This window comes from Coptis chinensis, chromosome 6 (assembly GCF_015680905.1).
Source record: "Coptis chinensis isolate HL-2020 chromosome 6, ASM1568090v1, whole genome shotgun sequence".
NCBI lineage: Eukaryota > Viridiplantae > Streptophyta > Magnoliopsida > Ranunculales > Ranunculaceae > Coptis > Coptis chinensis.
Genome location: NC_141461.1, coordinates 84,684,744 through 84,699,462, shown reverse-complemented (window position 1 = coordinate 84,699,462; position 14,719 = coordinate 84,684,744). Strand labels below are relative to the sequence as shown.

Below are 14,719 nucleotides of genomic sequence, written 5' to 3'. Positions count from 1 at the left end.
TATGTACTATCAAGAGGCTCTTGAAGGTATAGACAAAGAGAAGTGGTTGAAGGCCATGCATGATGAGATGGATTCTTTGCATAAGAATCACACTTATGAGTTAGTTGAGAAACCGAAAGGAAGAAAGATTCTCAAGAATAAGTGGATCTACAAAGTCAAGCATGAGAAGAATAATCCACACCCAAGGCACAAAACTTACCTTGTTGTGAAGGGATTTGGTCAAAGGAAAGGTATTGACTTTGATGAAATTTTCTCTCCTATAGTCAAGATGACTTCTATTAGAGTGGTATTGGGTCTGACCGTAAGTATGAACCTAGAGGTTGAGCAGCTAGATGTTAAGACAGCTTTTCTTCATAGAGACCTTGAAAAAGATGTCTACATGGACCAGCTAGAAGAGTTTGAGGTCAAAGGCAAGGAGCACCTAGTATGCAAGCTGATAAAGAGCTTGTATGAGTTGAAGCAGGCACCGAGACAGTGGTACATAAAGTTTGATTCCTTTATGGTGAAGCAAGGATACAAGAAGTCTGCTTCCGATCATCGTGCGTTTGTTTAAAAATTTCCAGACGGGGATTTCATAGTGCTCGATCTTGTTGTATGTGGATGATATGTTGATAATTGGCCCGAACATCAACAAGATATCCAAGCTAAAGAAAGACTTGAGTAAGTCCTTTGAGATGAAGGATTTGGGTCAAGCAAAGCAGATACTTGGAATGCGGATCACTCATGATAGAAAGAGTGGGAAGTTGTGGCTTTCTCAAGAAAGCTACATTGAGAAGGTGTTGAAAAGATTCAACATGGATCAAGTGAAGCCAGTCAGTTGTCCGTTTGGTGGCCAGTTCCGCATGACCAAAGAGATGTGTCCAAAGGGTGAGCATGAGCAGAGTCAGATGGAAAAGATTCCTTATGCATCCGCAGTGGGCATCTTGATATATGTAATGGTGTGTACAAGGTCGGATATTGCTTTCATCGTTGGTGTTGTAAGCCGATTTCTGTCAAATCTGGGTAAGGAGCATTGAGAAGGTGTTAAGTGGATATTGAGATATCTCAAGGGCACTTCCAAATTGTGTTTGTATTTTGGTGGAAGTAAGCCCTTACTTGAAGGCTACACTGATGCGGAACATGGCGGTGATGATCTTGACGGCTTCGATGAAGTCCACCTCCGGTTATCTGGTTACTTTTGCAGGGGGAGCAGTTTCTTGGCAATCTAAGTTGCAAAAATGTGTTGCCCTCTCCACTACAGAAGCCGAGTATATTGCAGTCACTAAGTGTTGCAAAGAGATGCTATGGATGAAGAAGTTCTTCGATGAACTAGGGGTAAAGAAGAAACAGTTTGTAGTTGTATGTGACAGTTAGAGCGCCATCCATTTGAGCAAGAATCTGAGTTTTTATTTTAGATCCAAGCACATATATGTGCGTTATCATTGGATTAGAGAAGTTCTCAAAGACAAGCATTTGTGCATTGAGAAGATCCATACCGACAAGAACGGGCTGGATATGATGACCAAAGTCTTATCGAAATGTAAGTTTGATGTTTGTTGTGCTACCGCCGGAATGGTAGCAGACTCCTCCTGTTGATTTGGAAATTGCATGGAGGTGTCCCCCTCACTGTTCGGGAGGGGCAGATTGTTGGAGTTATCCCTCACATGAGGATGAGAAAAAAGTGTTGTTCGCATGAAGAGGTCTGAGCGCGCGTGTGCTCAGATTAGTCTAGCCTAAGGCACGCCCGTGTCCTTGTTACTGGAAGTCACAAACATGCACTTGAGGGCGCATGCGCTCAGAATTGGCCTTACAGAGAGCGCGCCCGCTCCCATGCCTATATTTGCAGTTTCTAATTCACTACAGTAGCCGCGAATTTGAAAGGGGCAGTATATAAACCAAAAATAGGGTTTTGGAAAACCTAACACAATTGAAACCCAATTTTGAGAGCAATCAAGATTGAGAGAAAACCTTTGCAGAGAGAAAAACCTGTAAAGAGAGAGGAGTGATCTAGTAAGGTGGAGAGACTTGAGAGGAATGATTGTAATCTTCCTTCCCACGTTATAAAAGGATTAGCTTTTATGGAAGTAAGCATCATTAGCCGAACCATGATACATCTTTGTGTTGTGGTATGCTTTATATTTTCTTTGCATTATTATTTGTTGTTAATAGTTGTTTAGAAAGTTGGGCATACTAGGTTGGTTGTAGTGGATATTTAGAATTTGTCTGGAGTAGTAGTTGGTTCAAGTATAAGTTATCTGTGTAGTGGAGATCGATTGGTATCGTTATTCCCTAACAATTCATTGTTTGTTTTTTTATTATTCATTCTTCAAACTTTGGTAATATTGTATTTCTTTTGGAATCCAAAATCATTACTTATGCAACTTTGGTATGGTACTATTTTCTTTGGTTTTCTTATTGCCGCGTGTCGATCTTCTATTTATTTTTTTTTCATTGGTTTTACATTGCCATATTCAGTATTTTCTTTTCTTTCATATTAACTTCAATTGTCTGTCAAATTACTCTCAGGTATGGTTATTCAATTCTCTGCATTTAGTTTGAAGTATTTGTTGGATTTCACAATTCGTAATTTCATGTTTTAAATTTAGTTCTCTTATTTATTCAATTTTGGTGTAATCACTGTTGTAGAGTTATTAATGTTTGTTTCCAATTTTGTGATTCACCATTTATGCTAATAGTTTCTACTAGGATCGATTTTGTTTTTTTAAGACTCTGTTTCGATAATTATTGCCTCATTTTGGGCTTGCGTTTTGAGGATTGTATTTCTAATTTTCAGTTTCTCCAGTCATTTGAAGGTTCGAGACTTTGGATTAAGCAAGCTCGTTAAAATTGTGATGATCTCGATGTTTACAAAATGACTGGAGAAACTGGAAGCTATGAGTAATATCTATAACATTCTCGTGAAGGAAATAGTTATTTTTGCATGTTTGAAATCTTATCCTAATTTTTTTTCATGGTGTGTGAAATGGAACAAAAGACCAATATATGGCTCCTGAGGTCTTCAAACATCAAAAGTATGACAAGAAGGTTGATGTTTTCTCATTTGCGATGATTTTATATGAGGTATTGTTGTTTTCCACATTTAGTTTGCCTTCCGGGAAAAAGCAGCACATGTTTTCCGTTAATTGTATGGCTTCCTGAACCTCTCTATAGATGCTTGAAGGTGATCCACCAATGTCAAATTATAAACCTTATGAAGCAGCGAAGTATGTGGCAGAAGGACATAGACCCATATTTCGTTCGAAAGGCTAAATCCCTGAACTGAGAACGTAAGTCAACTTGCAGTATATTGCATTTTTTAAGGGCAAAGCAATATTTCTGTTCTCACTATAAATTCACGCGGACATCTTATGAATTAATTAGGACCTGTTTAATCAGTGGTCACCAACAGAGATCACAACTGTCGAGTCAGCTTAAGAGATGTCACAGTTGTTGACTAAGTTGGCTTGACGTGCAAGTGACCACTAACAACTGATTTAGGAATGTATCAGTCACGTCCATAGAATTGTTTCATCTGACATACATAAACTTAACTGGATAGTCTTGGGAGAGCTGTGTTCAGTCTATTGACTTAGACTCTCAAAGTAGAACCTTCTCTCATTGGCCGAGGAGTTTTTGGTGCTTTACTAACTACTGGGCTTTTAGTAAATATCTGGTCATGAACAAGTTTATTCACACTTTTTTGTATGTGGAACTTTAGGCTGACGGAGCAATGCTGGGCTGCTGATATGAACCAAAGGCCTTCCTTTTTCGAAATCCTCAAAAAGCTTGAGAAGATTAAAGGGACCCTTCCAACGGATCATCATTGGAACCTCTTCACACGTAAGAGCTAAACCAAGACGAGGATTCAACATGTAAATTTCTCGCTGAATATATTTCTCTGACTTTAAAATTCTATAGGTTTCCTTCGAAATGGCAAAGCCGAGATATCTTCCTTTGTTTGACAAATGACCAGATTCAACACTGTAGAATTAAGTTCCACTTCTCTAGAAAATGGAGCATTGGAAAAGAATTGCAGGGAAAAACTAACAGATTTGACATGGTTTTTATAGACGATAAAGTTAATAATTGTGCCATTAAGATGAAATTGGCTAACTTATTTTTGTATATTTTGATTTTAGGGAAATCAAATGCAAGCAATTGTTCCAAAAAAGCAAGCAGAAAAATTCTCAAATGTTATCCGAGAAGGATGCGTGTATCATGTTGAAAATTTCATTGTACAAACAGTGTCGGATTATCGCCCAGATGAACATGAGTTTGTTATACTTTTTAAATGGGACACATTTGTTAGACTGCTAAGTGGATCTCACTCAGAAATTCCGCCATACAAGTTTTCTTTTGTTGAATTTGACATCATTAGCAACCATCTCAGAAATATCACAAACCCAACAGGTACGTTGGGAATATATATAAAACTACAAATATATAACTTCAAACATTACAAATAACTCTTTATAATGTCTATCAGATGTATGTGAGATGTATGTGGTGTGTTTGAAGGAATGTCAGAGATAACGATTAGCAAAGGAATGAAGCAACTGAGAAATATTCACTTGAAGAACTGCAGGTCAGCTCTTAATTTGATTTGTTTCATGAATATGGAAAACATCTTACCTATATCTATATACTCACAAAACATTAACTACCTAGTGGGAAAAAAAAGGAGAATTACACTATGGGAGAATGGAGTGAACTTGGTTGACAAAGATATAATTAACTCCACTGTGCATCAGCCTGTGGTCGTTGTAACATAGTTGATCTTTGACATCTATAATGGCAACTTCTTTATTATGAGTATAATTCTACACTATATATTTCTATATTATTCCTTCACTTGGAATTAACTACTTTTTAAAATATTTTAGAAGTATACTATCTCAATTCAACCAGGGCAACAAAAATTTATTACAACTTGCCAATTCCTGAAATGAAACAACTACTAAACAGGTAAAATTCTCAAATAAAAAAAGTTGGGTCTCAAACTAAATGGACACGTTCATATACTTTACATTGCTCAAGTTAAATACAAATTTAACTTTCAACTTTTCAATTCCAGTGACCGCCCACTCAAGAATAGGAAAACTCTTTCAGAAATTCTGAATTCATTGGACAAAGACACCATTGTAAGTTTACATTACAATTTTATATAATACTTATTTGTTTTAAAACTTCTAACTATATAAAATCATTCTTTTCAGAGACATGTAATGATATGCAAAGCTTCAGTTTGCAAAGTCATACATGACTACGAGCCATACTATTTGTCCTGCCCTAAAGCTGAGTGTCGAAAGAAAAAAGTATTGGAAAAAGGTGATAGCTGTTGGTGTAATAACTGTAATGAGTTCATACCATCTCCATTTACAAGGTAAAAATATGAAATTCATCTCCATTTGTTACAAAAGATCTTCTTCACTTCCCTTTCACTTATTGATATTGATATTCAATGATAGATATCAAATTCGAGTCCGCATTGAAGATCTCACAGATGGTTCAACTATGACCATATTTGGACAAGAAGCAAAAGCACTGGATAAACATCCAACATTTGAATTGGAGGCGATGCTTAAATTGGTAAATCTACTATTAAACATTTCAACAATACCTTATTTGCCTTTAAATATATCTCATTTAGGTACATAAACTTTTCTTAAACCAGGGAAGTGGTTCTCAAATGGTTAAGAATATACTGAATGAGCTTATAGGTTCATCATTAATTTTTGAAATGAGAATTAGTGAATACAACATCAAGGATAAGTCCAAAAATGGCTTCATAGAAACTAAAGTTTTTCCTGTGGATTACAAGCTAGAAGGAGACATGATGCTCAATCACATTGAACAGGTAAAAATAAAAAGGATAATTGATACATGTTTGGGATAGACACACAAGACATTATTTTTTATTTATTCACTACATAATTTCTTTTCATGATTATAGATGCAGGAGACCGTGGAATCGCACTCTTGATATTACCTATCAAGATCCTATATTCGAGAGTCCAAAAGTGAATGATCCTAAACTAATTGGAAAACAGGTTTTTTTTTAATTGTTTACTTAGGATAACTGTTATATATATATTGGAGAGAAAAGGTACATACTAATATGCCATGACACAATCGTTTGTGCCTAAGTTGATATCAGAGAATTAGTATTACCATACTAATCTTCCTTATTTATTCCATTCTTGATTAAGATATTACCATTTGAAAATTCTACTGAAACACCTTGAACCTTAACTAAGCAAACAAAGTTTAAACGGATATGTAGAAAGTCGGAATATGTGGTAAATATACAGCCGCGGTTATTATTTACTATTTGCTTTTATACATACTTAATTCTTTAAAACTAACTCGGGAAATAAAATGCCCTTATTATGTTCGCACAAGAAATTTATTCATACAATTTTTAATGAAACCGTGCAAACTTCAGACAAGACTGTCGCATCTAAGAGAATCCACAAACTTTACAAGGTTAAAAACTTTAGATTAGTTATACTTACATCTATTGTGATCTTTAGTTTTAATAAAAGTTTGATAAAAGAATATGTGATTATAGGACTGAAGGTTGGAGATGGTCTGGAGCATGCAGAAATTAGTAGGTATAGGTTCTTTTGCCTTTATAATCTCTGAGCAAGGACTCGAATGAGTTCTCCAGTAATGAGGACCCTAGCAGTAAGCCCCTACCATTATGTAATTTTCGGTTCTTTTTAACTATGGTGAATTGTGTATTATTAATGATACTGATGGAAGCTATTCATTTGCACTCTAACTTTATTATTATATTTGGTTATTAGATTTTTTTTTCAATGGCCGAATTGTTATAGCAGTATTTGAGTTCACTTTAAATATTTTCAAATTTGGTTCAACTGTTTTTATTAGTGCCGCCAACCCAGTACCACGCTACTGCCTTGATGTTGCATTGAGTTCTTGGAATATAATAGATTGGATTTTACCTTCTCCTCTATTTCCTGGTACCTCACTCCTACCATAACCACAACTTGAATTCCCAACAGCCCCATCAGCATTGAGCATTGAGTTGGTTAATTTGTCACAAACATGTTCGCCCTTACTGCTGGATATCAGGTCAGTGTCTCTATCCCATTAGTGAGCAGAGACAATCAGTGATGTATTTAGAAGCAAGCAGGATAACTTCAAATGTGAGCGCTTTGGGGGATTCCCTAAAAACCTTATAAATCTTCAGCGATGCTTTGAACAAGTAAGTGTAGTCAGAGCATTCAAGAATAATGAGAGCTATGTAGTCAGAGCTCTTTGTCTTGAAAAGTTGGTTTAGCTTCAAGAACCGTAGTTGTACCTGTCGAAGACTCCCCTCTTGGGCATCACATGATACCTCATGCCGGGGCAGGTTCGGCTGCAACGTCTATCTCAGTCAACTTGGAGTTAAGGCTTGATCTGTCTTTGTTGGGTTTTAAGTTTCGGGCGGAAAATGGAGATCCAAATTATTCCAAACAGTCTCCTCTGGAGCTGATGACTAACCTTACCTTGCTAACTATTTGGTTGCAAAGGTATCGATTGCCCACTCTTCTCTATATTGTCTCTTCATATTCTTTTCTGTTTTTTTTTTCAATTTTATGCCTTCATTTGGACTTTAATTTGGTAGTACAGAATTGTTGTTTCAACAGTCATGTTCCTTATATTCTTCTTTTTAACGTTGGTATCATTGCTTTCATATTTTTTTTATTAACATTCACTATTTTTTTAGAAAAGATTGTGTTTAAATGTTACCTGGGAGACAGTGGAAGCCAGGTGGAAAATGCAAGTGATATATGAAACCACGCCACTAGAAGAGGAGTACGTTCAATGAGTGGGTGAAATCATTGACGCATGCTGGGGTATGAATGCCAACCCACAAACATTTACTGGTATTTTGTTTATTAATTTGCAACTGTGAACGCCTCCAATTGATGTGCGTGAGGAGCCTCAGGATACTAATGGGGGAAAAGGTGCATGAAAGTCATCTGGGTGCCTCCAATTAATGGACAAGTTGAAACTATGTTTCCTCCTAAATAGACTTCTTCTGATCCAATACCAAAGCATACTAATCCCTTTGGTTGTCTGGATAATATTATTCTATTTTCTGGTCTTGATGAGTCTGGAAATGAAAAGCGTCCAGCCCAAGCAGTTCTTGATGGGCATTTTGCTGCTAGATCATTAGAGTCAGGTGGAGGCAATGGGGCAGCAAGAGTAGCGGGGACAACTAATGTGGCAGTTTTGCTTACTGCCCTTCATCTCTAAGTTTGTGCATTTCATATTATTTTATTTTATTTTATTTTTCTGTTTGTTCATGTGTTTCGACGAAAAACAGTCGGCCAATTAGGTGTACGCAACGAATGACTGATACTTGAAGAAGACATCTGCGTAGTAGGTTCTAGTCTCAATATTTCCTTCTTGCATGTGTAAGTGCGATGTAGTTTGTTTATTTTGTGCACTACTATAAATAAACGAATTTTGTGTACTACTGTTTTTTCTAGCCTGACAGTTTCTTCAGTCATGGAATCAAATGATGGGAAATTATATCTATGGCAAAAAAATAAACATGATACAAAAAACAGAATAAGCAGTTTATTTCAGGTTCAATGTGGGTCTATACGGTATGCATGTAACAACTCGAAAGTTAAACAAGCATTATGGGTATGTAAGTCAGGTTCACAGAAAATCCGATTTTTCTTAGTTTGTAATACAATAGAGTATTCAAGGCATACAACATTCAAGGCTCAAGAAAAGAAAGGAAGACTTGGATAATAAGGTATTAGTACTTAAGCAGACAAGTTCACAAGAATGTTCAAAGATTTAAGTTTTGGATTTCAAATCGATTGCCTGGTCGAGTTCAATGAGATTTCTACAAATGAGGTATATATATTCACCACGCACGCTGGTGGTTAACCATTTAGAAAGCTAAGGTGTTTGAATCAAGGGATAAAATTGCACTCATGTGAGGTAGGCTTAGGCTTGCTTAAACAAATTTTTAAACATTGTTTCCTGTAATTCTTCTATAACTGTGGTTACATATCATTATTGATCTGTTTTTTCCCACTGCCATTTGTATTCACTGATAGCTCAAATTTATTTTATTGTTCAAAATTTTCTATTACATCATTTAGACTTCCAATAGTTTCACTTACAAATATAATCAGTAACATTGTCTACATTTTCGGATCCCGCATGCGCACTTATGTGTAATCAGAAATGAAACTTATGACTGTAATTAAAGTTCAAACGGTAATTTTTTCTAAATAAAAATATAATATCATGACATGGTAATTTTCGCCTTAGTAGATACAAAATACGCTGTGCAAATGAGCATTTTTGGTTTGGGCTTCTCTTCCAACTTTTAATTTTGACTCCGGAATACTAAATGAAAGGAAACCTCTAAGGTTCTCATCCAGAATACTAGATGGGGTTTTTATTCAACATGACACCTCTGACATACAGAAGTTCCATCTATTGGATGCAATATTAGAGTTTTTAATACCAGTCCAACAATTTTTTTTTTATGAAGAACACTAACATTTTTCCTAATACACCAGTCTAGCTATATTATGGATGTTTCTATAATCAAAGTTGTTTCTGCTTGAAAAACTGTTTCTATAATCATCTACGCATAGCTTAGTGAGTGTGCACAATTGATAACACTTTTAATGTCTCTGAACTACTTCACTATGCACTCTACATCTGCTGCTAACTACTCACTACATTTAATTTGACTCTCAAAGAACCAACAATCCATTGCATTATGTTAATCAAGTGGAAGCCCGACATGTGCCAACGAATTGCATGTGGAGTTGGGTGATAATAGCATTTTTAGAATGGGGACTAATAACCAATGCAAGAATTGATCAAAGGATTGTGCGACTAACGACATGGTTAAACATATGTAATTCAGTGATGCGACTAGCATCCATAATTTCTTCCTTTTGTCGCCTCCATACAGATGATTTGAAAAAATCATCACTCCATCATTTGAATCATTCAATCTCCATACACATGAAATAAAATCCACATTATATTGAAAGTTTTTAAATGGTAATCTTGCCACATAGACATCTTACAGAAAGCTTTTATTTACATATTCAATTCACTCCACATATTATATCCGACTTAATAGATCTATATATATAACAAATATTAACAGTGTCCAATGTCTTTTTTCTAATTGTTTCTCATTGTAATCATTTCTAAATAAATAAATAGAAAATGACTTTTGTTAGCTAGCTACAATTTCTTTCTCTGTCCAAGCTACCTATTTATTTAAACCAACCAAAATATTTAGAACGACAAAAAAAAAAGCTGATGGATTCGCTAGATCATTTTGAAGACAATGATGAAAAAAAAGTTATTCTTTTTGCATTTTTATTTTGAGCTATTTTATTCTCCAATGTAGAATAACAATTATTTTGCACGCCATGATATAATATTCTTATATCTTACAGATAATACACTCATATGAATCCAACACTACAACAGAAATGCTCATTTGCAGCGCCATACCCTATAGCTAATTGTATGAAAAAAAACGTCACAATTGATCAATTGCAAGATAAAACTAGGCGTTGCAAAAAAGTGGGTCACAAAAGATCACTTGCAACGTAAACAACGGCGTTGCAAAAACTTCTAGTCTTTTGCAACGCCTAACTTCGTTGCTAATAGTTTATGTGCGTCACTACTTCATTTTCCAAAACTAAATGGTTTTGACTTTTGAAAATATTTTAAACTATTTGCAACGACTGGCGTCTCAAAAAATATGTTTTAACAACACCATATAGCGTCGTAAGAAGTTGACTTTTATCAACACTTTTAGTATTGCTAAAAGCAAAGTTTTTAGCAACAGTTCAATTTCGTCACAAATTCTTTTGCCCTATTGTTACATACTGAGCGCTGCAAAAGGGTGTTTGGTCAATATCTGTATTTTATACAATATTTTGATTCTTTTGAATCTGCAAAATTCTTCCCAATGCAATTTATGTAGATAACAATAACAACACCATATCATGTCAATTCACAATGAGCAATAAAAAAAAAATATTTCATTAAGATCAATAGATCATCTATTACAAAATTGTTAAAAACATCCACACAACTTATACATTGAATCACATAACTTTCACATACAACAATCAACTAAATTAGAAAAATTCTTCAAAATGAGATTTTAGCAAAATTCACAAATCCATAGCCTGCTAATTTGAACAGCATCCATCTATGTTTTCTTCATGAATCTATCGGTAACATATGGACCAATCTGGTACAACGAATTGGAAAAAGAGGTTAGTAAACTTATATGAACCATTAACAAAGCCAAAATGCACTCGACATAAACAATGCATGTGAAAATATGTTTACCAAATCAATCTTAAAGACCTAGGGTGTAAAAACACTACTACAACCAATTAACACTAATAACTACCATTAATATATAAAAATTGAATAACATTAAATCAATCAACAGTACCAAATATAATAAAGCATACACAATTAAAATAATATCATGTAACCACCAGGAACAATAAAATGGAGTGAATACTTACCTGATTCCAGTTGTTCATTCGCACCTTGTTAAGAACAACAAGATATAAGTAGGCTCACTTCTTGAAACAAACTATAATATGGCCAAACTGCAATCCTTTTGAAGTAACAAGGCACCCTATTAAGAAGTAAAAATTGACAATGAACAACTAGTCCTAATCATGTTAGGTGCACAAGACTAAAGTAGAATTCCCATTACAACAATCCATTGGGTGTGGCATTATTAACAAGTGACCAACAGGTTAAAACACCGACAAAACTAGCAAGGAACCAAAGTAAATAGGATGTCCAATATACCATCCTACTCCTACATATATCTGGATAGCGCAACCAAGAAAGATCTTCCCAGGAGTGTACAAGACTCGTGAGAAGATAGTGCACAACAGCTGCAGCCATGAAGTATCGAAATGTCTGTCTTAAACTATACCATATATCCTAATCCAATCATCTGACCATGCATACCCATGTGAAACCAATTCAAGGAACAAAACAAAGCTTAACCCATTAATTAAATACTACCAATAAAAAAAAATGCTACCAAGCAAGTAGAAATTTAAGTGAATCATATCCATGATTCATTACCCAAGCTCTAAGGAAATATTTCTTTTCCCCACCTAGATGTTTTCAAGCTAGGGAAGAAGTGGCCCCTTCCATTTGATAACAACACATCTCCTTAATATTGTTGTTTGAATGATACCAAGCTTACTGAGAACCAACTCTCCTTTTCTTTGTTGGCTCCCTATTTAGAGGATATAAGCTCCTTTCCAATTAAAGGAGGAGGTGTACTATCCACTCTACCCAAGCGACACCTAGCACCTTATATATGTACATGAGCACACTAAACTAACCGATCCATGTAGGGGTGATAAATGGGCCGGGCTGGGCTAACCCGACCCTCAAACTATAAAGCCCTTATGGTTTGAGGGTCGGGCTAGCCCGGCCCTTAATTGTGTTGAGGGCCAGGTCATACCGGGTCAGACCATATAATATACCACCCTAACCCGCCCCTCAGCCCTCCTTTTGCGGGCCAAGTTAGAGGGCCGGGCCTGGCCCAATCAGACTTTGACTTCATTTTGGTAGTAGTAACTTCTTTTTGTCAAATTTTGATTTTCATATACGGTACAGTACTACAGTACTGGTTCATATATTTCTACATCATTCTGATAATCTGATCAATATAAAATAGTCATAGTGTCATAGTACAAGTTAATACTACAAGTTAAGTAACTTGATGATCTCGTAAAATTAAATACAAAAGGCATACAATCTGGGATCCTCACAATTTACAATATAACTATATATTGAACTATTGAAGTACAGGAGTCAAGAGCATTTGTTTTTTCATCTCTATTGGAAATGATAACGGTATTGCAGAGAACTTTATTTGACAAGTCAGCCAATGACATCCATTTTCCCAGTGATCAAAGCTCCCCAATCATATGCATAACCTGTGAAACACAAATACAATTCCTTGCCTTAACAATTACAACGTATTTATAAAAGGCTTTCCATTCTTACCATGCATGTGTAGGGGAAAAAAAAGCTATTAAAAAATGAAGTACTTGCCTTACCAATGAACATGTACATACTCGACCAGGACACAAGATGAGAGGATGTCGATGTGTCCATGAACTGAAATTCAAACACCACACCCTATTACACTTCAAGCAACAAAAATTCAGACTAGTTAAGCATGCAATTTTTGTCATGGAAAAAAAATGATAACAAAGACTATCAGTACAAACCGGAGCGACATGTAACAAAGGCAAGACTGTCCAAAAGTGATTAGCAAAAATATCCAAAAGATGATCTGTTACACATCACCACGAGTGAATAAATAATAGCACTAGCATCACAATGTCAATAAACATATATAACATGTACACTAAGCAAATTTCGACATACGCTTACCAATTAGATTGCATTTAATCAACAAGATGTCGATCTCAAAATATAGCGAGGAAGCAAAAATTTCGACATACGCTTACCAATTAGATTGCGTTTAATCAACAAGATGTCGATCTCAAAATATAGCGAGGAAGCAAGATCTTCTAAGTTAGCAATATATATCAAGTCACATCCCTTACGCTAATATATACCTAATAATATATACCAAAAGTCAGCATCAAGATGCTAGGTTCTCCCCAAAAAAAAAGTACCAAGATTATAGTTCCATTTCTCCCATAATTTCCTCTAGCTCCGTTAGATCTTCATCTTGAAGCCCTTCCTCAGCTTGGAACCAGTCTTTCAAGCACATTAAAGCCTCCACAGTCTCCGGAAGCAAACAACTTCGGCATTTGCTAACTACTCTTTCACTTCTGCTGAAGACAGATTCAGAAGGAACTGTGGAAACCGGTATAGTCAGTAAATCACGTGCCATTGCAGAGAGAACATGATATGTACTTGCTTGGGTCCTCCACCAGTCCAAAACATCAAATGTCTCATTGGAAGTAATGATTGTTGGCTGATCCAGGTAACGTTGCAACTCAAATTTGCATTTCTTAATTGCTGCTTCCCTACGCTTTGATAGCATTGCAAGCACCATGTCCTCTTCTTGAGGAGCATTTGAACTTGTCCCATTCATACCAGTAACACCACTACTCATCTTTTGCAAGTACACCTCAAAAAGTTCATTCAATTTGGTTTTATAGGGTAACAACCATGGGTTCTCATTAGAAATAGATGGAGACTGAGATTCAGGTTGGGGTTGAGAGTCATAATCATAATTGAAGTCCAAACACAACTCTAAGACAGTGAACTTGAAACGAGGATCCATGCAAGAAGCTAATCCAAGAAGCATTGGAACATCTTTCCAATATTTATCATACTTCCATTTGATGCTATCATACAAAGGCTTAAAACTAGGCACATTTTCAACCCTTTTCAAGATCAATACAATCTTGCTTAACTGAAAGCAAAATGTACTAGATGTGACATAGTTAGAACAAGAAAACAACTTTGTAGACACATAAAATATTTCAAAGAAATCTTTAATAACAATAGCATTCTGCCAATCAACAAGATCAGGCTTATATGCAAAATCAGAATCATAAAAGAACAGATCAAACACTTTTTGGTATGGAATAGCAGCTTCTAACATGAGATAAGTCGAATTCCACCTAGTCTGAATAACCATTGGTAACCTCTTCTCTTTCATGTTCAAACTTTGACAAGTTTTAAAAAC

The 14,719-nt window shown here is 35.6% G+C and overlaps 1 long non-coding RNA gene across 1 annotated transcript; it reads left to right on the top strand.

The window, feature by feature from the left end:
- Positions 1-2,871: 2,871 nt before the first annotated feature.
- LOC147494983 (uncharacterized) lies at positions 2,872-3,816 on the top strand. The gene is made up of 3 exons (XR_015197798.1): positions 2,872-3,060; positions 3,151-3,266; positions 3,698-3,816. It is a non-coding gene; the product is annotated as an uncharacterized LOC147494983 (long non-coding RNA).
- Positions 3,817-14,719: the final 10,903 nt, after the last annotated feature.